We start from the raw sequence: 22,749 nt of genomic DNA, 5'->3' as shown, positions 1-22,749 counted from the left end.
ATAATAAATGCATCAAAGTACAAGGAGGTTTTGTGGTACTTACCGGCTCTCCTGCCTCTACTGGCCTCTGATATCGGCGAACGCGATCGAATCTATGAGCCAATGCCATCGCTGTTGATTGCTGCTGCTCTATTTCTCTCTGCACTCTGATCTCGTGGATGTGTGGATGACAGTGAGGATGTATTTCCCTTGTGGTCTATCTTATAGACTGCCCTAGCCCTCGTTTCCTGAGTCAGTCTTCATTATCCCGTGACTCTGTCACTTTATTCGGTCAGTCCATTCTATCCCATCTTTCTTATCGAGAGGTTGTCTGCGATCTTTTTAGGCATTTTCATCCAATCTCTCGAGGGGGCATATCATTCCCATCTTGGGGCAACTTTGTATCAGTTCATATTATCTTCTTTGAAACACGCGACAAGCCGCATTGTCTCAAAGAGGGGCAAAATGTAGACACCCAAAATTGTCCAGTCTAATTAAATAATTTTTTTATTTATTTAATTATCTAAGCTTAATTCTTCTATTAATTGAATAAATCTTTATTTATTTAATTAATTCATTTATCCTCTTCTAGCCTTATTTCTCATTTAAATAAATACATTTATTTATTTAAATTATCCTTTTCCTAAATTAAATAAATATCTTATTTATTTAATTATCCCACTTCTTCTATTAATTAAATAAATCTTTATTTATTTAATTAATTCATTAACATTTTCTACCCATGACACATGTCATTCATCTCTGAATTCATACACTACCCACCCCTTTCATTATTTTATTATTTCTTTTACCTACCCTCTAATCATAGCCGACCTCCTTTTACACTTCTCAATCTTATCCCTCCATTTCATATAGTGTCTTCTATATAAGGAGATGCTTCCTTCATTATCAACCCTAATCAATCATTCTAATCAAACTATGCATTCAACCCCCGTTGACTACTTGACTACACTATGCTTTTGAACATAGGCGATCCTACTTGCAACCACATTTCCGTTCTTTGTTGAGCTCTTGTGCACATAAGATCTGAGAGCAAATATATCAAGCAAGATCAATGGAGATAGGAAGAATGGAGATCCAAACCCTATTGGACATGTGATGGTATAATCTTTGTGATTTCATCTGATTTGCATTGTCTTAGGTAATCTTCATATGTTATGGTGGATCTTTGTTGTTGTTAGGCTAGGGTTTTGTGGTTGAATCTATTTAGTCTTTCAACATTGTTGTTATCCATTTTCACCATATACAACAATAAATATGAGGGATACAGACCAAATTTTGTACCCAAAGGATTTTTTTAATTGTAGTCTTCTACCCTAGACTCAGCCCTATTGAGGTAGCGAGGAAGATATTCAGGTTCCTATCTTAGTTGAAAATCAAAATTAAATATCACATACACAAAATAGACCCAAAATGAAAAGCATTTGCATTTGTATACATCAATATATAATTATTACATTCCTTATATCTCCTTTATACAAATATCTTATCCATACCTCATCCCTATCTTTTATATGCCATCTATATGTTATTTGGTGAATATATTTTCCTTATCTACTTATATCTACCACAATGGATGTGGCCTTTAGATGATATCCCTAAAGTACAACCAATCTTCTAAATCTCTTATTCTAGACCTTTATTTTCTATTTTCTATTACATATCTCCAAGGAGGTGTTTGCATATCATTTTTCAGCCAATAGTTTCCTTGACATAAAAAAAAATGTACCTTTTCTAAACCTTCCACTAAAATATATATTTTTCTTAATTTCTCTTAATGCATTTAAACTCCGTCCTCACAAGTTTTTTAATTTTTGAGTCTACACTCTCTTTTACCTTCTATTTTCATTGTTAATTAAATCCATTAACATACCTACCTCTTCTTATATAGGCACCCTTTTTTTGAATTTCTTTTGAACAATTCCCATTCCAACAATACCAACTTATGTACATGTGGTACCCATTCAACTATCTTTTCCCCATATTCCCACATTGATGGGACTCCATCAACTTACCATCTTCTATCCATCCTTGTAATTCCTTGTTGAAAAATATTACAATCCCATAAACCTCCTAGATTTTTATGTCACCTCAAAGTTGTATTCTATATACATCTACGACTATGAGAACGAGCTTGTTATCAACATCTCATTTGATGATATAAACAACCTAACTTACAAATTCTTAAAATGGTTCTTAGCTTTTCCAACACTTTGACTTCCATTCTAATTTTTTTTTAATTATTATTATTTTGTTAGTGTTATTTATTATCTTGGCCAATGAGATTAGGTAAGACTATGTAGTTATTCTTAAAAATGCTTGCATAGTATGAAAATCAAACCAGGTAGGACATAAGACCAATATTCACTTTCATACAAACATTGAAATACAAAATTACCTAGAGGATTGATCATATTTGACTAACTCTTGTAAAAGAGAGTCAAATGAAACTTCTAGAGTGTCTATTCCTTCGTTGTTATGGAAAGTGAATAAATTACGAAGATATGTTGAAGTGATGAAAACTATGGCTAAGGTATGAAGAAAGTAAACACTTAAGTTATTGTAAATGGTTGATAGATAATAAAAAATGTTGTAACAAAGACAAAAATGGATAGGGAATTTGACTTTGCGCCCATGACTGAAATATTATGCTAATCTGGTGAGACTAGGGCGCTTGGTGCCTTGGTATTTTGAGCTACTGTCAGAGAATTTGGAATCTAAAATTGTCTAGGATCTATCTGTAAAATTTGATGAAAAAAAACAAGGACAAGTGCACCCCCAGTAGCTTGGTCCTAAAAAATTAGGTCCAAATTTTAGGATTGGGTATGTACCAAGCTCTTGATGCTATCTAAGGTATTTTGGCTCCATCGGGTACCTGTAGTTGCACATAAGAGGAAATAAAGGGGGTTGTGGATAGGGGTTTGCCTTAGGTAAAACCTCAAGTTTGGAATTTTAACCCTAATTTAAATAAAAATTAAACTATAATTGAATTGGAAAAGCTTGCCTTTTAAGGGCAATAAATTGAAATGCTCGAATGTAGATGATTATACCTTCAATAGGTGATGAAATATTCTTAGAATAATCCCTCTATGTGTTGATGGAATAACATGATAAATCACATAAAATCCATCATGAAATCATAGATAAAACATAAATGGAAGATGCCTTGATGTAGTTTTCTTCTCTTTGAATTGAATTTTCTCTTGAGGAAGAAGAATTGATCTTGAATTGATGATAATGTTAGCGTAAGATAAGATGATTATAGATGTAAAAATGAATTGAGAGAGATGCATTATATAGGGATTTCATAATTAAAATAACCTTTAGACTAACTTAGATTTAATATATTTTTTCATGAAGCTAGATTTGAATTAGATAATATTGCCAAATTATCCTCTCGAAATTCGGGAAAAAAAGTGCGGGACCAGGTAGCTCCCACCGACTTGGTCTCAAAAATATTTTTCTAACTTTCTAGGGATGTGAGATAATAGGTTTCTAATGCCAATTACATCTCAGTGGATCAAACCATAATGTATAAATATGCAAAATGTTCTTTGAAAGTTGAAATTGGGGTAATATTAAGGATAAATCAAGATAAATTGATAAAGGGCACACCTAGAATTAAGGGCCCAAATAAGAGTGTGATGATTTAATAAAGTGGAATAAGACTCATAATAATGATTTAAATCAATTAAGGTCCCATAATGCATAAATAAAAGGGAAATACTAAAATAGGTGCTAGGAGTGTGTGAAATTGGACACACTGATAAAGGTGTATAGTTTATGACGCTACATTTATCCCCTACTTTAGAGGTGTATGATCTTATGGTCATATTCTCGATAAAGTAGAAATGAAGAGATAGAGAATATAAGAGTAAGAAAAACCAGTGATAGGGTAATGTTGAGGGATGATAAAGCACCCACGCATAAGATCCTATAAATCCATGCAAGTAACCTTCAAGTATACACAAAGACAAACAACGTTAGTACCAAAACACAAATTTCCAAGTCAACTAGTTGAAGAGACCTTGATAATCAATGTTTGAACCGCTAATATCATTCTTGGCATGTTATTGCAAGAGCACAAGTGGACTTGTAGAAATAATAAGGGTGTACACCAATTGAATGCGCAATAAAGCATGATCAAACACTAGAAAAGTGTATTATGCTATGGGTTTATGGGAGAGAAATAGGGAACATGGATTCCACGAGCTAGCAAGATGTGTTATGATAGGTGATCCATATAGGAAGGAAGAGTCGAAATAGTTTATAAATTTGTGTTATGCTAGTTCCACTCATCTTTCTACAATGTCATCTCATTTCAGGAGTTAAGCATCTCATCTAAGACTTTAGGTCTGGTTTCAGAAATGCAACAACCTGTATAAGACATGCAATTGAAAAATGTTGCATTTGGTTTTTGAAATGAAACATGTCATCTAAGAATTTGGTTTTGAGAATGTAAAAACTGTATAAGGCATACAAAAGGACTATGTTTGGTTTCAGGAATGAAGCATCTCGTATAGGACTTAGGTCTAGTTTCGAGAATGTACAAACCATATAAGACATGTAATAAGGACAATCAAGCAAGGCATTATGCAAGGAAATCAACATTTTGAATCAAATATATGCTACAAGGAGGACATGATGTATTCCCCCCTTAAGATGTCAACATGACACTATGTTGATATCTTAAGGAAGATAGAAACAAGGATACACACTATAGGAGCAAAAGTTAGGCATTCAAATAAATCCATAAATACCCACATCAATGAAGGTACAAAAGAAATCATAAACAAGGAAATAACAAGAGCAAACACAAACCATCCTTCATATGCTCAAAATGATCCCCTCCATTGTCCTTGCTTCACTAATCAAATGGTATGTGGCTCTCGAACTCCAATTGCAAGTGTATTGAAAGCAAGTCGAGAATATTTGAAGTTAAATTGACAACATATAGTTACCCAAAATCTAGTCCCAAATCATTGAGAAAAGAGCTCAATTTATAGAGAAAAACTCTCCAAAATGGTGAAAATTAAAAGAGAATTAAGTCAAAATTGGCAATGATTTAATGACATGATTATGGCAAATTCCGATGACAAGATATGACAAATGAGAGAAATTTGTGCTTCTCAATTTATGACAAATCAGAGAGGAAATCATGCTAATTGATTATGACAAAATGGAGCAATTATAGCTCATGAAATTATGACAAATTAAGCACAAAAGTAGCCTCATAATTGAGAAAAATATGAAGACAAATTAGTGGAGAAAAAGGTGGCAATAATTAATAATTTTTTATTTATTAATTATCCCACAAAAAGGACAATTAGCCAATTAAATATAAAATTTAATTGTGACACTAAACATAGGGTAAATGAATAAATCCATTTAACCTAATAAAGGATGCTAGAAATGATTAAATGATCAAAGAATCACAAACCCTAAGATATATTGAAGAAATGAATTAGGTCATAACTATGTCATGATACAATCAAAACAATATGAATGATGACGATCATGATCAAGAAGATAATTGACAAGGACCAAAATTTGATTGAATTGATAATGATAGAGACCAATGACAAATTGATCAAAATTTACAAGATTGATTTGATAAAGGATGATGGATAAAGGATCGATGATGAATCGATCAAGATTGACAAGAATTGATGATTGATTGAGACTAGTGACAAATTGATCAAGATTGACTTGATAAAGACTGATAATGATTAAAAGGATTGATTTGATAAAGATTGATAATGATTGATGATGATGATTAAAAATGATGCAGATTGACTGTAATTGATTGAAATAAGATTGATGTTGCAAATGACGAAGATGAAGGACAAAACCTCAATTGATGATGTTCAATTAATATAAAAGGGCAATGAAGATCATTGATTGAAAATTGAAATTGATATTGACAAGACCTCACTCAAATTTGAGGAAATGGAATCGAATAAAAAGAGAATGCATAAGAATGACACAATGTGAACAGACGATAAAGATCAAATCCAAGACATAGAGGAAATGTTAGTAAAATGTGAAAACCCTAAAAGAAGGTAACACAAACATGTTAAAGTATGACACCACAAGCGTTAACCATTTTTAGATTCCTACACACATCTTAATTGACAAGGAGATATCCTTTAGGCAACAATATAAATAACTCCAAGCTAAAGAGGCATGGCTCTTGTAAGCAAAGAAAAGATAGTTGTAAAACAAACATCTTGCAACAAGTGTAAATGGATACCTTCAAGGGATACATGGAGGAAGAGATATTTACCCAAAGACATCCACCTCTAAAAAATAGAGGAGGTATTTGATAAAGACAATAAATTTGAAAAGGAGAAGGAAAATAAGAATACTCATCTTCTCTAATGTTTAGGAAAAAGTGGATGCTTAGGGAATAATTACACTTTACTTAAGTTTACTTAGGTACATGCACAACATTGTAGTTTGTATATGAGATACTTAGGGAGATGTGCATACATTGGGAGTGTGTATGTAGGAGAATTTCCACCTTTTATTGTTTGATCTTGTTACTACTCTATCATATCCATTTATTGTGGAGTGATAATTCCACCTTCGGTGGGTGATCCACATCATGTGGAATATTATACTATTTCTCCTACCTACCCCTACCTACCCTTGCATCTCATTGAGCCACATGTTATCATTGTGTGCTCTCTTGTCTCTTAGCCTTGCCTTTATAAGTAGGCTCGTCTACATTGTAAACAATAACAAAAATAACTTTTGATGATGCAGTTGATTAGCATTTTGCATCATTGATAGGAATACAGTTTATTCTTGTAACATTTTGTTCTCTCTTATTTGTGCTTTCCATTGCCTCGATATCTTGGCAAATTCTCACATGGTATCAGAGCATACAACATGATATAGTGGAAATCTAGAAACACTATTTTTTCTTGTCACTTCACACCTGTATGCAACTCTTCCAATCGACAACCAAGGGGGGCCTATTGCTCCTATATTTTTCTTGGCAACATCCTAATCAAAGGCATCTTCATCTGAAATATTCTATAGGGCTTATTTAGTGGCATCATCTTCATGTTTCCATATTTGCATGCTCTTGCATGAGCAATGTTGTACTCATACTATCATAAAGTGCCACACCTCTTTGTATCTTGTCTTTGATGACTATTTGATGTAATCCTCTTCTACACGTAGATTAGGAATATCTTGTAGACTTGGTGAATGGCTCCAGTTGAGACTTAGATTGTACACATTTGTTCATGGCTTCTGTGAGACTTTGATTGTACTGGTATTTTTTCTATTTATGAGTATCCAAATGATGCTCAAAGCAGGTTGTCTCCATGCCTGATCTTTATTTTGTTTCAACGAGTGATTCATTGTCATCGACATTGGTACCTGGTTTTGTCACACTTTGACATTATTGGTGCAACATTGGCTCTCTTTCTTCTTTATGGGGAGCTATTTTTAGTCAACATCTTGGACCATCCTTGTAGGAAATTTTACATTGAGGGGGGGATTCATGGTCTCCTCTTCTCTCTTATGGGGGGACATATTTTGTTCTTCTCATTCATCATTGAGAGCATTGTGTACTTTCATCATCTCTCTTTTGGGGGAGGGTTTTGTCCCATTGGGTTTTTCTCTCTTTCCCTGCTTTATGAGAGATTGCATTTGCATTCATACATGGGTACCTAACATGGCCTAGTAGCCGAGACCCATCTTGCACTACTTAGTTACATTGTAGACTTAAGTGCATTCCCCTAAGTTGCACTGAAGGGGAGGATTTGGTGTAATTATTTATTCATATTGGATATAATTACATTTTACTTAGGTACATGCACAACATTGTAGTTTGTATATGAGACACTTAGGGAGATGTGCATACATTGGGAGTGTGTATGTAGGAGAATTTCCACCTTTTATGGTTTGATATTGTTACTACTTTATCATATCCACTTATTGTGGAGTGATAATTCCACCTTCGGTGGGTGATCCACCTCATGTGGAATATTTTACTATTTTGCCTACCTACCCCTACATACCCTTGCATCTCATTGAGCCACATGCCATCATTGTGTGCTCTCTTGTCTCTTAGCCTTGCCTTTATAAGCAGGCTCATCTACATTGTAAACAATAACAACAATAACTTTTGATGATCCAGTTGATCAACATTTTGCATCATTGATAGGAATATAGTTTATTCTTGTAACATTTTGTTCTCTCTTATTTGTGCTTTCCATTCTTTCTAGATCTTGGCAAATTCTCACATGGTATCAGAGCATACAACATGATATAGTGAAAATTTGGAAACACTATTTTTTCTTGTCACTTCACACTTGTATGCGGTGCTTCCAACCGACAACCAGGGGGTGCCTATTACTCCTATAATTTTCTTGATGACATCCCAATCAGAGGCATCTTCATCTGCAATATTCTGTAGGGCTTCTTTGGTGGCATCATCTTCATGTTTCCATATTTGCATGCTCTTGCATGAGCAATGTTGTACTCGCACTATCATAAAGTGCCACACCTCTTTGTATCTTGTCTTTGATGACTATTTGATGTAATCCTCTTGTACAAATAGATTAGGAATATCTTGTGAGACTTGGTGCATCACTCCAGTTGGGACTTAGATTATACACATTTGTGCATAGATCCTATGAGACTTTGATTGTATCGGTATTTCTGCTATTTACGAGTATCCAAATGATGCTCAAAGCCGGTTGTCTCCATGCCTGATCTTCATTTTTTTGCAATGAGTGATTCATCGTCATCGACATTAGTACCTGGTTTTGTCACACTTTGACATTATTGGTACATCATTGGCTCTCTTTCTTCTTTATGGGGAGGTATTTTTGGTCAACATCTTGGACCATCTTTGCAAGACATTTTACATTGAGCGGGGGCTTCATGGTCTCCTCTTCTCTCTTATGGGGGGAAATTTTTTGTTCTTCTCATTCATCATTGAGAGAATTATGTGCTTTCATCATCTCTCTTTTGGGGGAGGGATTTTTCCCATTGGGATTTTCTCTCTTTCCCTGCTTTATGGGAGATGGCATTTGCATTTGTACATGGGTACCTAACATGGCCTAGTAGTCGGGAACCATCTTGCATTGCTTAGTTGCATTGTAGACTTAAGTGCATTCCACTAAGTTGCACTTAAGGGGGGGTGTTGGTGTAATTATTTATTCATGTTGGATATAATTACACTTTACTTAAGTTTGCTTAGGTACATGCACAACATTGTAGTTTGTATATGAGACACTTAGGGAGATGTGCATACATTGGGAGTGTGTATGTAGGAGAATTTCCACCTTTTATTGTTTGATCTTGTTACTACTCTATCATATCCACTTATTGTGGAGTGATAATTCCACCTTCGGTGGGTGATCCACCTCATGTGGAATATTTTACTATTTCTCCTACCTACCCCTACCTACCCTTGCATCTCAGTGAGCCACATGTCATCATTGCGTGCTCTCTTGTCTCTTAGCCTTGCCTTTATAAGTAGGCTCATCTACATTGTAAACAATAACAACAATAACTTTTGATGATCCAGTTGATTAACATTTTGCATCATTGATAGGAATACAGTTTATTCTTGTAACATTTTGTTCTCTCTTATTTGTGCTTTCCATTGCCTCTAGATCTTGGAAAATTCTTACATGGTATCAGAGCATACAACATGATATAGTGCAAATCTGGAAACACTATTTTTTCTTGTCACTTCACACCTGTATGCAGCACTTCCAATCAATAGCCAGGGGGGCCTATTGCTCCTATATTTTTCTTGACGATTTCTCAATTAGAGGCATCTTCATTTGCAGTTAGGGCTTCTTTGGTGGCATAATCTTCATGTTTCCATATTTGCATGCTCTTGCATGAGCAGTGTTGTACTCACAGTATCATAAAGTGCCACACCTCTTTGTATCTTATCTTTGATGACTATTTGATGTAATCCTCTTGTACACATAGATTAGGAATATCCTGTGAGACTTGGTGCATGGCTCCAATTGAGACTTAGATTGTACACATTTGTGCATGGCTCCTGTGAGACTTTGATTGTACCGGTATTTCTTCTATTTACAAGTATCCAGATGATGCTCAAAGCAGGTTGTCTCCATGCCTGATCTTTATTTTTGTTGCAGTGAGTGATTCATCGCCATCGACATTGGTACCTGGTTTTGTCACACTTTGACATTATTTGTGCAACATTGGCTCTCTTTTTTCCTTATGGGAGGCATTTTTGGTCAACATCTTGGACCATCCTTGTAGGACATTTTACATTGAGGGGGGGCTTCATGGTTTCCGCTTCTCCCTTATGGGGGGACAAATTTTGTTCTTCTAATTCATCATTGAGAGCATTGTGTACTTTCATCATCTCTCTTTTGGGGGAGGGTTTTTTCCCATTGGGTTTTTCTCTCTTTCCCCACTTTTATGGGAGATTGCATTTGCATTTGTACATGGGTACCTAACATGGCCTAGTAGCCGGGACCCATCTTGCATTGCTTAGTTGCATTGTAGACTTAAGTGCATTCCCCTAAGTTGCACTTAAGGGGGGGGGGGTGTTGGTGTAATTATTTATTCATGTTGGATATAATTATACTTTACTTAAGTTAACTTAGGTACATGCACAACATTGTAGTTTGTATATGAGATACTTTGGGAGATGTGCATATATTGGGAGTGTGTATGTAGGAGAATTTCCACCTTTTATGGTTTGATCTTGTTACTACTCTATCATATCCACTTATTGTGGAGTGATAATTCCACCTTCGGTGGGTGATCCACCTCATGTGGAATATTTTACTATTTCTCCTACCTACCCTACCTACCCTTGCATCTCATTGAGACACATGTCATCATTGTGTGCTCTCTTGTCTCTTAGCCTTTCCTTTATAAGTAGGCTCATCTACATTGTAAACAATAACAACAATAACTTTTGATGATCCAGTTGATCAACATTTTGTATCATTGATAGGAATACAGTTTATTCTTGTCACATTTTGTTCTCTCTTATTTGTGCTTTCCATTGTCTCTACATCTTGGCAAATTATCACAATAAGAGATGTACCATTTAAACAAAGAATAGGTCCTAAATAAGGAACACACATGTACTCTCATGTAGGATAATTATATGCAAAACATGATATCAAATTATGAAAGATGCAACTCAACAAAGGAAAAAACAATCTTTGGAAAAAGGGAGAGAATTGAAATATTATTCTTGCCCCCCAAGCATGGAGATAGGGACACCAAAGAGAGATAATTTATAAAGGACACAATCTTCAAAAATAAGGAAAAGATCCTCATCAAGGATACATTTTCCTACAAGAGGGATGCAATTCTCAATAGAGAAATGCACATACACAATATAGAATGCTTCATTATAAAAGATACAACTTGGTAAAAATAAGGATTTGATGAATGGTTATTGACTTCCAACATTAAGGAAGAGCCTAATTAAGGATATGTACTTATATGGCAAAGATAAGATCCTTAGTAGGAATATACACCTCCACAATCAATAAGAGATCCTTATAGAAGACACTACTTCACAAAGGGAAAGTTTAATTAGGAGAGATGTTTGAAAATCATTTTTTCCTCCGAACATAGAGGCAAGACAAAATGCAAAATAGGCTATTATGTTGCTACTGAAGTATGATTTCATATCAAATTGTACCACCATGAATGATAATGAGCCCTCAGTAGGTAAGATACTAATGTCACATAGTGAGGAGCAACATAATAGCCACACATATTATTTAAATATATGATAGATTGGGTGAAGAAGTTGAATAAAACATGTTAAATTCTCTACAATCAATGAAAGTAAAACCATACATAAGATGACAAGCATTAAAATTTCTTGATTAACAATGTACTCTCTAGGAGAAGAATAGATATCTAAGTCATGTTCATCTTGCACACAAACTTTCCCATGCATAAAAGAAACCTTAGGAGAGAGATGAGTGTTGGCATTTTTTGTGCCACCTCCCTTGCAGATATTGGATCCAAGAATTTAGTGTGATAACATGTCATGTTATCACACTCAGCAGAGTTAGCTGCTTCCTTATATTTTTAAGAGCACATAACACGAAGGTTATGTGGGTGTCAATAACATGATATGTTATCGACCCGTGCCTTGCCATAACACCAACATCTCATGCAAATACAACGTTGTGTTATTTGCCATCTTGTATCGACAACGCATGTTATTGACCACTTTGTGTTATTGACTGCTTCAAATTATTTACCACAACATGTTATTTGGCTGGCGGTAAGTGCTTTTGTTATCCTGCAATGTGAAAGAAGAGATCAAAAGGTTTGTGTGGGATAAGAGAGCAACGCAGAAGGTCATTTGTTATCTCGCGTGGCAAAAGTGGTCAATCAAAGGGTCATGCGGGATAAGGCCTGAAGGGCCAGAGGGGCTCCCTTTCTTATTCTACGACCTAGTAAAAGCACAAGGCGACATCTTGCAGGATAAGAGGTTACAAGGCGCATGTGTTCTTTGTGTTATCCCGTAGGGGAGAACTTCAACAGACAAGGGTCATGTAGGGTAAGCAGTTCCAAAGGTAGAATATGTGGGCCCCCTTATCCTGCTAAAAAGAATACAAGGCTAAGGGCCATGTGGCATAAGTGGGTCAAAGGGTGAATGGCTTTCCTCCTTATCCCACACCAAAGAAAAGCACATGAGATGTCCAGTGCGGGATAAGAAAAGACAGTGGGCAGGACTTTCCCCATTATTCCGCAGGGGAAAGTGGAGGTCCAGGATGGCCGTGCGGGATAAGAGGGTCAATGGGAAGATGATGGGCTTGATGACTCAGGTGCCATGCTAGCGGTGGCAGATGACTTTGTGGGCCCAGTGGGCCCAATTTTCATTAAGAGGTCTTTTCTCCAAAACTTCTCTTAGCGGCTAAGGGCAATTTTGTTTTACCAAAAGGCCATGTTACCCCAAAATTCTTGGAGTGGGGCCAGTTGCCTTGTGGCACAATCACGGCCATCAATGATCACTTGAAGCTTGATCCACTGGCTATGACTTTTTCTTTTGTTGCCCCCCTAGCGCTCTCATGGTGAGATCTCGTGTGTCCATCTACGTGCGAGATCTCCAAATCAACGACTAGCATTTGAACTTCCTCTGAGTCGTTAGCATTTAAATTTTACAGGCGATTTGTTGTCGAACTGATGGTTGAGATGTTCTTCCTGCTCAGTCGATACCTCATTCTTGGTTAGATTCTCATCCAACCACTAGGGATCGCCTTCTTTACTCCAGATTGGACCCTGCAGGCTGATTTTTTGACACCACCATGCCCTCTTTAATGTGATGTGGAGACTTTTGGCTCTGCAAATGTACTCAGACCCATGTCATGTGTAGAGATCTCCCTAATTTGTGGAGATTTTATTTTTCCATGTTGTAGAGGACTTTTAGAGGTTGTTCTAACATGCTATCAGATCTGTTGATATGATCTTCTCCCCTCTCAGATATTTTTGTAATCTAACCCTAGTTAGGGTTAGGGTTTCTTGATTGTAACCATCTTAGTTATGCCTGAACTATAAAGGCAATTTTGTAGCCTATTTTCAGGATGTTCTCCCTTTTTTTCTCTTACAACAATCTATGACTTCTACGACTATAAAAAATACCTTGCCTCTGTATTAATAGAATTTGCTTTCCTTACCTAGTTTCAATTTATGCAAATTTGTGTATATTTATCTTACTTGTTTGTATGAATGCATCTTTTCTTGTTTTCTCAACATCTGTGATAGTGTTGACTTCTCTTCGAGTGGCATCTGAGAACATTGTTTGTTCCTCTACCATTATTAAGAATTCCAACCTTGACTTAGTCTTAGAAAGCTAGACTTAGATAGGAATTAGTGTATCTTTTGGGTAGTTTTATTGATGTTCTGTGCAGTTATAGGTGGGGGTAGATCAAATTTTAGTCTAGGTGCGAACCTTTTTTCCCTTATTTCATGCAACCCTTGTCTCTCTCTCTCTCTCTCCCTTTTCCCTATTAGAGCATAGATTAGTTTTATCAGCATTGGGTTGGTCCAACACCTGCACTGAGATTGAAGAGGAAGCCAACCTTCTCTGGAGATTCAACCTCACAATTAGCAAGGTCCCACACTTGGGAGGTTGATTCCATGTTTCACAAGGTTGGTGATCAAGGTTTCTTGGGTCATCAAGGGTGCAAACTTTTGTGACAATAGTTTTTCGCATGCTCGGTGGGACAAGTTTTTAAGCATTCAAAGAAGAGTTAGTTTTCAGACCATTCCACTTCAAGCCACCAGTCATACCACCATTTTTGGCACGATCGGTAGGACCATTGAACTTTTAGTTCATAGATGACCATCTGGGGTACAAACTCTTAGTCACCAGTCATATCTTTGTTGATCTTGGTGTGTGGATTAGCAACTCAGCCTTTGGAGGTAGTAAATCACATACCTAACGATTCTCTACAACATCTATTGGTTAAAGAAGTTTTAGTGCTAAAAAAAACTAAAGATCTAGCGTGTTCTTTAGTTTCAAGCCTTCAGAGGTAGTCATTCTTCAAGCACCTAGCTTCAAGCCATTTTGCTAATTTTGGTATGTCACCTTTTCTCTCTCGTAGGAAAAATCTTTTTTCCTTTTTGTATAATTTTATGTAACAACAATCATCTTTTTAATGCTTCAATATGAGCTCCTACCATGGGTGTAATTTTAATTCATCCCCCATTTTTTGAAAATACCAATCAACCCTCCCCAATAAACCAATATGAATAAACTAGGATTGCTCCTAGATTTTATCCAAATGCCCTTGTTCCAACAGCAGGTGGGGATTTTCCTAATGCTTACCACCCACCCACCCTTGCTCAACCTTCTTATCAACTTAGCCCATCCCGAAAGGATGCAATAGCCCTCCTTATAGAGGCTATGGTATCGTAGGTAGCTCAGGGGTTAAGAGACACTATGATGGATTACATAAGACAACTTGATGAGATTGTTGGCAATATGTTGGATTTGGTTAAGTATTGTCATTGATGTCAACATTGTATCCCAGTTGGAGCTATCCCAGTTAGTCTTGGTGATCATCTTGGTTTTGGCTATGGTTCTGATCTAGTATGATCAGATCTTTGGAATCGGTTTTGGATGCTTGTTTTGATGGTTATATGCTTGCTATATTCTAGTGGCTTCATGATTTAGTTATCACTTTTGGTATTCCCGGCTTGTTCTTGGTTTTCCTGGCTATCTTTTGGCTTTATCGGCTTCTAGCATTCCTAGTTAGCTTTACCGGTATGCTATTTTGGTGACTTTGTCAGAGGATTTTGGGTCTGACTTATGGAACTAGTTTCTTTCATGCTGAAGGTGTTTCTTGATCCTATCCCAAGCATTTGGTGACTTTGCATTGGATGGTGTGCTATTATGGTGGTCCTATTTGGATCTGGTTAAACTTTCACTGAGGGTTTCTACCGACAAGTGAAGCGTGTTGGTTTTTGGTCTTAAAGGAATCCCCGACAGATATAATTGTTTGGTTACTTGATTTAGGTCCATGCTATGTAATGTAAATCATAATATTGGTCCGATGGTATCGTGTGATGTAATTTTTGTAAAAATGGGTTTATGGGTTTAGGGTTTAGCCGACCTTGTCAATAAGGTTGATGATCTGTATTTATATGTGACTTATTCATGTAATTTGGTATGTGATGGTTATGGTTGGTTAAGTCTACATTATCAGAGAAAGTATTATGTGTGAATAGTGTCATATCATTCTAGTGAAGGTTGGAAAGGTTTTGTATTGTAGAGAAGACATCAGTTCTTAATCAAAACTGTATCAGGCATTAGTAGATGCTACTTTCACAGTTCATTTCTTTCTGGATTGTAGTTCGATGTTTATGTAAGTCAGTGAGACTTCCCTTTGTGATGAGTAGTGCACTCTAGGCTATTGGCCTTTCTGCATGTGTAGACCCCATTGTAATTATTCACAATACTACTTTAGAGTATTCATCTGATTATGGGTAGGGTTTCCCAGCGTGGTTTTTTCCTTTCCAGGTTTTCCATGTCAAAATATTGGTGTTATGTGTGTTGTGCTTTCATGATATATCTTTCATTGTGTCATGCTTTGGTATAAGGTTTTTAATTGAATTGACTGTTGTTATTGTGAGTAAATTGATTTACCCCCCCTCTCAATTTACTGCCAGTATCATTGCATTCCAACAATTGGTGTCAGAGTGAGGTCCTCTCTGCAGAAGCTTAACCACTTGAGGAGATTCAATGGCAATTGCATCAAGTTCCACATTCAATCCTTACCAGAAGGAGAGTCCTAGATTTGATGGTACAAATTACAAGATATGGAAGAAGCGAATGAAGGTTCATCGCAGATGTCATGGAGCTGAAGTTTGGGAAATAGTGGAGAAAGGGTATATACCTCATGATCCTAATTCCGGAACACCGACACCTGCTGATGAATAGAAGAGAGCTGAAAATGATGTGAGAGAAAAAGAAGCATTGTTAAGCGCCCTATTTGATGAAAAGCTATTGAATGTCATAGAGTTGGAGAATGCTAAGCTGATTTGGACAAATCTTGAAACCATTTATGAAGGTGACCAGGCTGTGAAAATTGCTAAACTTGAAGGTTTCCGGGTAAGATATGAAAATTTAAAGATGGAAGAAGATGAGAAGATAAGTTCTTTCATGGATAGAGTCAATGAGATTGTCATGGGTATCAAATGTTGTGGCGGATCAGTCAGTGAAGATGAAATAGTTTCAAAAGTTCTAAGAGTTCTACCTCCGGCTTACAAAATGAAGGTTATTGCTATCAATGAACTCCTGACAATGTCAAGTACCCCTGTGACCAGAGATACATTACTTGGGAAATAGACTGCTTTTGAACTTGAAGAACTTGGAGATTAGAGTGCTGCTAAAACTAAGACTGCATTTAAAGCATCTGCCTCCGATAAGCAAAATATAGATTGGAAAGAGATGTATGCTAAGGATATGGAGGAAATTGAGAAAGAAGAAAGAGAACTTGAAGAGCTGGAAAAACTGATTGCTAGAAGAATTCCTAAAGGACTAGCTTGAAGTAAGTATGAAGGAAAAGTCCCTTTTAAATGTTTTTCATGCAATAAGATTGGTCATTTTGCATCTAGATGTCTTGAAAGAGCTGCTAGGAATCATGAAAGATTTGTGAGGAATTATAAGCCTAATCTTGAATATTAGAGAAGACCTAGATTAAGAAGAAATAAGGATAAATCATGTTATTATGACGGTGATGATGATTTTGGTATTTCTGATGATGATGAACTCGTGATTGGATCCAGTAATGGTGCTTCATCTGATAAAGATTGGGTCTCTATTGATATCAAAGATGATTCTCTGGAATATGTCATTGAAGCTACACATATAGAAGAAAAGGCCTTGGCTTCTAAAATTGAAGAAAAGGATGAATGGGTTATAGACAGTGGTTTGTCGCATCACATGAGTGGTGACAGAAGAAATTTCTTATCATTGCAAGAATTTGATGGTGGATTGATCAAATTTAGAGACAACAAGGCATGCAGGATCAAAGGCAAAGGAACAATATCATTGGATGGTAAGACTAATATTGATAATGTTTATTATGTTAAAGGCTTAAAGCATAATATTTTAAGTGTAGGTCAGATGATGGATAGAGGATTTCATTTGCAATTCAAGGATGGAAAATTTAAGATCATCAATAAATCTGGAATGGAGATTGCTTCCGAAACTTAGACCAATGGAAATATCTTTCATTTGAACTCCAGTGAGAAGGGTTGCTTGATTTCTCAGATTGATGAAAGTTGGTTATGGCATAAGAGAATGTGTCACATTAATTTTGATTGCATAGTAAAGATTAATTCAATACAAGTTCTCAAAGATTTTCCCAAGATTGTTAAACCTCATAATCTGGTATGTAGAGAATGTCAAATGGGTAAGCAAGTTAGAACTTCCTTCAAAAGTGTACATGATAAATGTAATGAAATTCTTGATCTTATTCATACTGATTTGTGTGGACCGGCAAGGACTAAAATCTTTCAAGGTGATAGATATTTTATGTTACTTGTTGATGACTATTCTAGAATGATGTGGGTAGCATTTTTGAAAGAGAAATCAAAAGCTTTTGAGAAATTCAAAATCTTTAAAGCTATGGTTGAGACTAAGACATGACTAAAGATAAAGTGCTTAAGATCAGATCATGGCAATGACTTTACATCCGGTAAGTTCAACAACTTTTGTGAAAGGAATGGTATTAGGAGACAACTTTATGCACCTAGGACTCCACAACAGAACAAATTAGTGGAAAGAAATAACAAAACAATTTTGGATGCAGCAAGGACTATGATGCCAAAAGCTAAATTAACTAATATATATTGGAGAGAGTCTACCAATAACACCGTATACACTTTCAATCGAGTACACATAAAAGGTGATACCGATAAGACTCCTTATGAACTATGGTTTGGTCATTTTTGGAAGCAAATGTTACATTAGAAGAGATGATACATTATAAAAGTTTGATCTTAGAAGTGATGAAGAAATATTTTTGGGCTACTAAGAGCAAAGCATATAGATGTTATAACAAAAGATTGAATAGGATATTGGAAAGCATAAATGTCAAGGTGGATGAGCATGCCAATAATAAGATCAGAGCATATGATTATGGATCAGAAGATGAATTTATCAGACCTAAATTGGTAATGCAAGAATAAGTTCAGAATAGTGAACCAGTGACACCAGTAGCATCAAAAAATTCAACAGTGACAGAGGAAAAATAGAATGATTCAACAAATCAAGAAAATTCAAAGACTCCCAGGTATGTAAAACTAAATCATTCTGAAGATCAAATTATTGGAGATAAAAGGAAAGGTGTGATGACTAGGAGAGGGTGAGCTGCTGAAGAGGTTTGTTTAATTTCTCAAATTGAACCATAATTTTTTTATTGAAGCAAGGATGAAAATTGGATAAAAGAAATGGAAGATGAATTAGATTAGATTGAAAAGAATAAGACATGGGAACTTGTACCTACCTAAAGACAAGAACATTATTGGAACTAAATGGGTTTTTAGGAACAAATTGAATGAGGAAGGTCAAGTTGTAAGGAACAAGGCTAGATTGGTTTTCAAAGGTTATTCACAAGAAGAAGGAATTGATTATGGAGAAACTTATGCCCTGGTTGCTAGAATTGAAGTGGTAAGACTTTTGCTTGCTTATGCTGCACACAAGAACTAGAAAGTATATCAGATGGATGTTAAATGTGCAATTATGAATGGAGATCTTGAAGAAGAAGTTCAAATTGAACAACCTGATGTATTTTCTTTATCAGAAGACAAGGACATGGTTTGCAGATTGAAGAAAGCTTTATATGGACTAAAACAAGCCCCTAGAGCATGGTATGCTAGATTGGATAAGTATCTTTCAAAGCTTGGTTTCAGTAAAGGTAATGCTAATAGTAACTTATATTAAAAGATTGAGCATGATGACATATTGATTATTGAAGTCTTTGTGGATGATATCATTTTTGGAGGAGAAGAAGGTCTATGCATGAAATTTGCCAATGATATGAAGAATGAATTTGAAATGTCTATGATTGGTGAGATGAAATTTTCCTTAGGTTTGTAGATTACTCAGACTAATAAAGGTATTTTAATTTGCAAAACTAAGTATGTGAAGGAGTTACTTAAGAAATTTGGACTTGAGAATTCTAAATCTGTCGGTACTCCTATGATAACTAGTTGCAAATTGTCAAAGGATGATTAATCACCTATAGTGAATCCAAGCAGATACAAATCAATGATTGGTGGTTTGCTGTACCTAACTCAAACAAGACTTGATATAAAGAATGTTGTTTGTATTGCTTGTAGCTTTTAGACAGATCCTAGAGAAACTCATGATATTGCTGTCAAGAGAATATTCAGATATTTGGTAGGTACAACAGACTTTGGGCTATGGTATCCAAAGAGTGATGACTTCACATTATGTGCATATACAAATTCTGATTGGGAAGGAGATGTGGATGGCCAAAAGAGCACTACTGGGGGTGCATTCTTTCTTGGGAAGAAGTTGGTTTCATGGCTTAGTAGCAAACAATCATGCACTTCATTGTCTACAGCTGAAGTAGAATATGTTGCAGCTGCTACCAACTGTACTAAGATTTTATGGATGAAACAAATGTTAAGGATATAAGGGTAACTTATGATGAGCCTATTGTTATTCACTATGATAATACTGCTGCTATTGATATGTCAAAGAATCCTGTATTTCATTCCAAATCAAAACACATTTCTATAAGGTATAATTTCTTGAAGGAAAAGGTTGAAGCAAAGGAAGTCAGATTGGTTTATGTGCCTACTAAGGAATATATTGCAGATATTCTAATAGAACCATTACCTAAATATACTTTTGAATATCTCAAATATCAGTTGGGGGCTACCAACCCTCCGAAAGAGACTTAGAGATGCATAGATGCATCAATTTGCTGAGCTTATCAGACATACTTTTCTGATCTAGGTTGATGAAGATGGTGCTACTACTTAGGGGGAGTAGTCAATTGTTTGGTTCAGTAATCTTGGTTTAGTATCTATCCTTTGTCATTGATGTTAAAGGGGGAGAAGGTATTCATATGAAAACTGCTAGATCTCTTGATGGTGTTTTTGAGATTGTTGTCATTCCTTGGCACTTGGATGTTTTTCACATTCAGTGTTGCCATCAAAGCCAAAGGGGGAGATTGTTGGCAATATGTTGGATTTGGTTAAGTGTTGTCATTGCTGTCAACACTGTATCCCGGTTAGTCTTGGTGATCATCTTGGTTTTGGTTGTGATTCTGATTTGGTATGATCAGATCTCTGGAATCGGTTTTGGATGCTTATTCTGATGGTTATATGCTTTCTATATTCTAGTGGTTTCATGATTTGGTTATCACTTTTGGTATTTGCCTTTACCAACTTGTTCTTGGTTTTCCCAGCTAGCTTTTGGCTTTACCGGCTTCTGGCGTTCCTAGTTAGCTTTACCAGTATGTTATTTTGGTGACTTTGTTAGTGGATTTTGGCTCCGGCTTATGGAATCAGTTTCTTTCATGCTGAAGGTGTTTCTTGATCCTATCCCAAGCATTTGGTGACTGTATTGGATGGTGTGCTATTATGGTGGTCCTATTTGGATCCGGTTAATAATTCACTGAGGGTTTCTACCGACAAGTGAAACGTGTTGGTTTTTGGTCTTAGTGAAATCCCTGACAGATATAATGTCAGACACAATGCACCACTTAGAGGGGGGGTGAATCTGTGGTTCTCAAACTTTTCCCTTTAACTATCCCTATGAAAGTGTACCAATTAATAGATCTAGCTGAATGCAAACTTAGCGGTTAGTGAGGAGACAAAACACAAATGCATTAACACAAAGGGACATCACATAACACCAGTATGTACGAGGAAAACCCAAGATGGGAAAAACCTTGGTGAATAATGCTGCTGGAGTCTACTGCTCCAATCTAGCCTCATAGTGAATCTTTGTTACAATTTTTAGGGCACCAACCCAAGGAGATACAACCCCTAATTTAGGGCACCAACCCAAAGAGCAGCAACCCCTAACTTGTTTATGGGCTACAACCCAAAGGAGCTACAACTTGTGCACCAAGCTACAACTCAGTGATCTCAAAGATAAATTCACATACAAAATTAATCATACCATTACAAGTGAATCTTGTAACCATTTCATATACCTCACTCTGTCGATAAGACACCTTCTCTGCTACGCCAATACATCTCTCTCTCTGCTACTACTTGTTTACTGGTTCACCTCTCTCTCTGCCAGTTCTCACTTCCTTCAGCTACCATGCTTCTCTCCACCGATACTACACTCAACTATTTCTATGCCTACCTTCTCTACAATTACCTTTTCTTCTTCTCTGCCGGTATAAACACTATTGGTTTTGCACTTCTACCAGTTGAACTCTTCAACTTGGTTCTCCCTCACACTTAGTCTCTTCTCTATCTCCTTGATGAGAATTTGACTGATCTTCTCTCACATGCAACACTCAATCACTTCACAAAAGTCCTATCTTCCTTTATTCAGCAACACCCTTCAATGATTTTGGCTTCCTTATTTATAACCTGGTTTTCCCACCAAAAGACAATTCAAAAACATGGGCGGTTAGGGTTTCCTCATCAACCTTAAGGAAAACCAAATCCAATCAGATCTTATCCAATCTAATTGCTCAGACAATTTTTTTCTCATCACCGCCATTGTTGCACCTTCTTGATCATGCCTTCTATCTTTGGCAATCTGCTTTTAACCCAATCGGTTGATTTCTTAGTCAATCACCAAGATTGGTCTCGTGGTTTCCTTCATATGCCTCGATCTCCTCAATCACTCTGAGCTGGCTCTCTGTTGTCCTCCAGACCTTGAGCTGCCAACCTCTGTAATGGCTCTGTAACATATCCCATGATTTACGGGATCTACCATTAATGTCGACCAACTCTGCAACTACCTTGTCGGTGCATATTCCATCTACTGTTGTATGCAAGTCTGCCACCTTGATACCACGTGGCATCCATGTCAACCAACTACCATCTTGGATTGGTGTTGGTTCAGACAGGATCACCGACCAAACACTCAATCAGTTCTTCTTTGCTGTTGGTTTACTAACCCCGCCGGTATCTTATACTTTACCAGTTAACTCCTCATGTTTGCTTTGTGTTGAACTGCCGATGGAACTCCTTAACTAGTCACCAAACATTTCTATCCAAAGCATGCCCATCTTCATCAGGTGG

Source organism: Cryptomeria japonica, chromosome 9 (assembly GCF_030272615.1).
Source record: "Cryptomeria japonica chromosome 9, Sugi_1.0, whole genome shotgun sequence".
Taxonomy (NCBI): domain Eukaryota; kingdom Viridiplantae; phylum Streptophyta; class Pinopsida; order Cupressales; family Cupressaceae; genus Cryptomeria; species Cryptomeria japonica.
The sequence above is the reverse complement of the archived record's forward strand: the minus strand, read 5'-3'. Positions refer to the sequence as shown.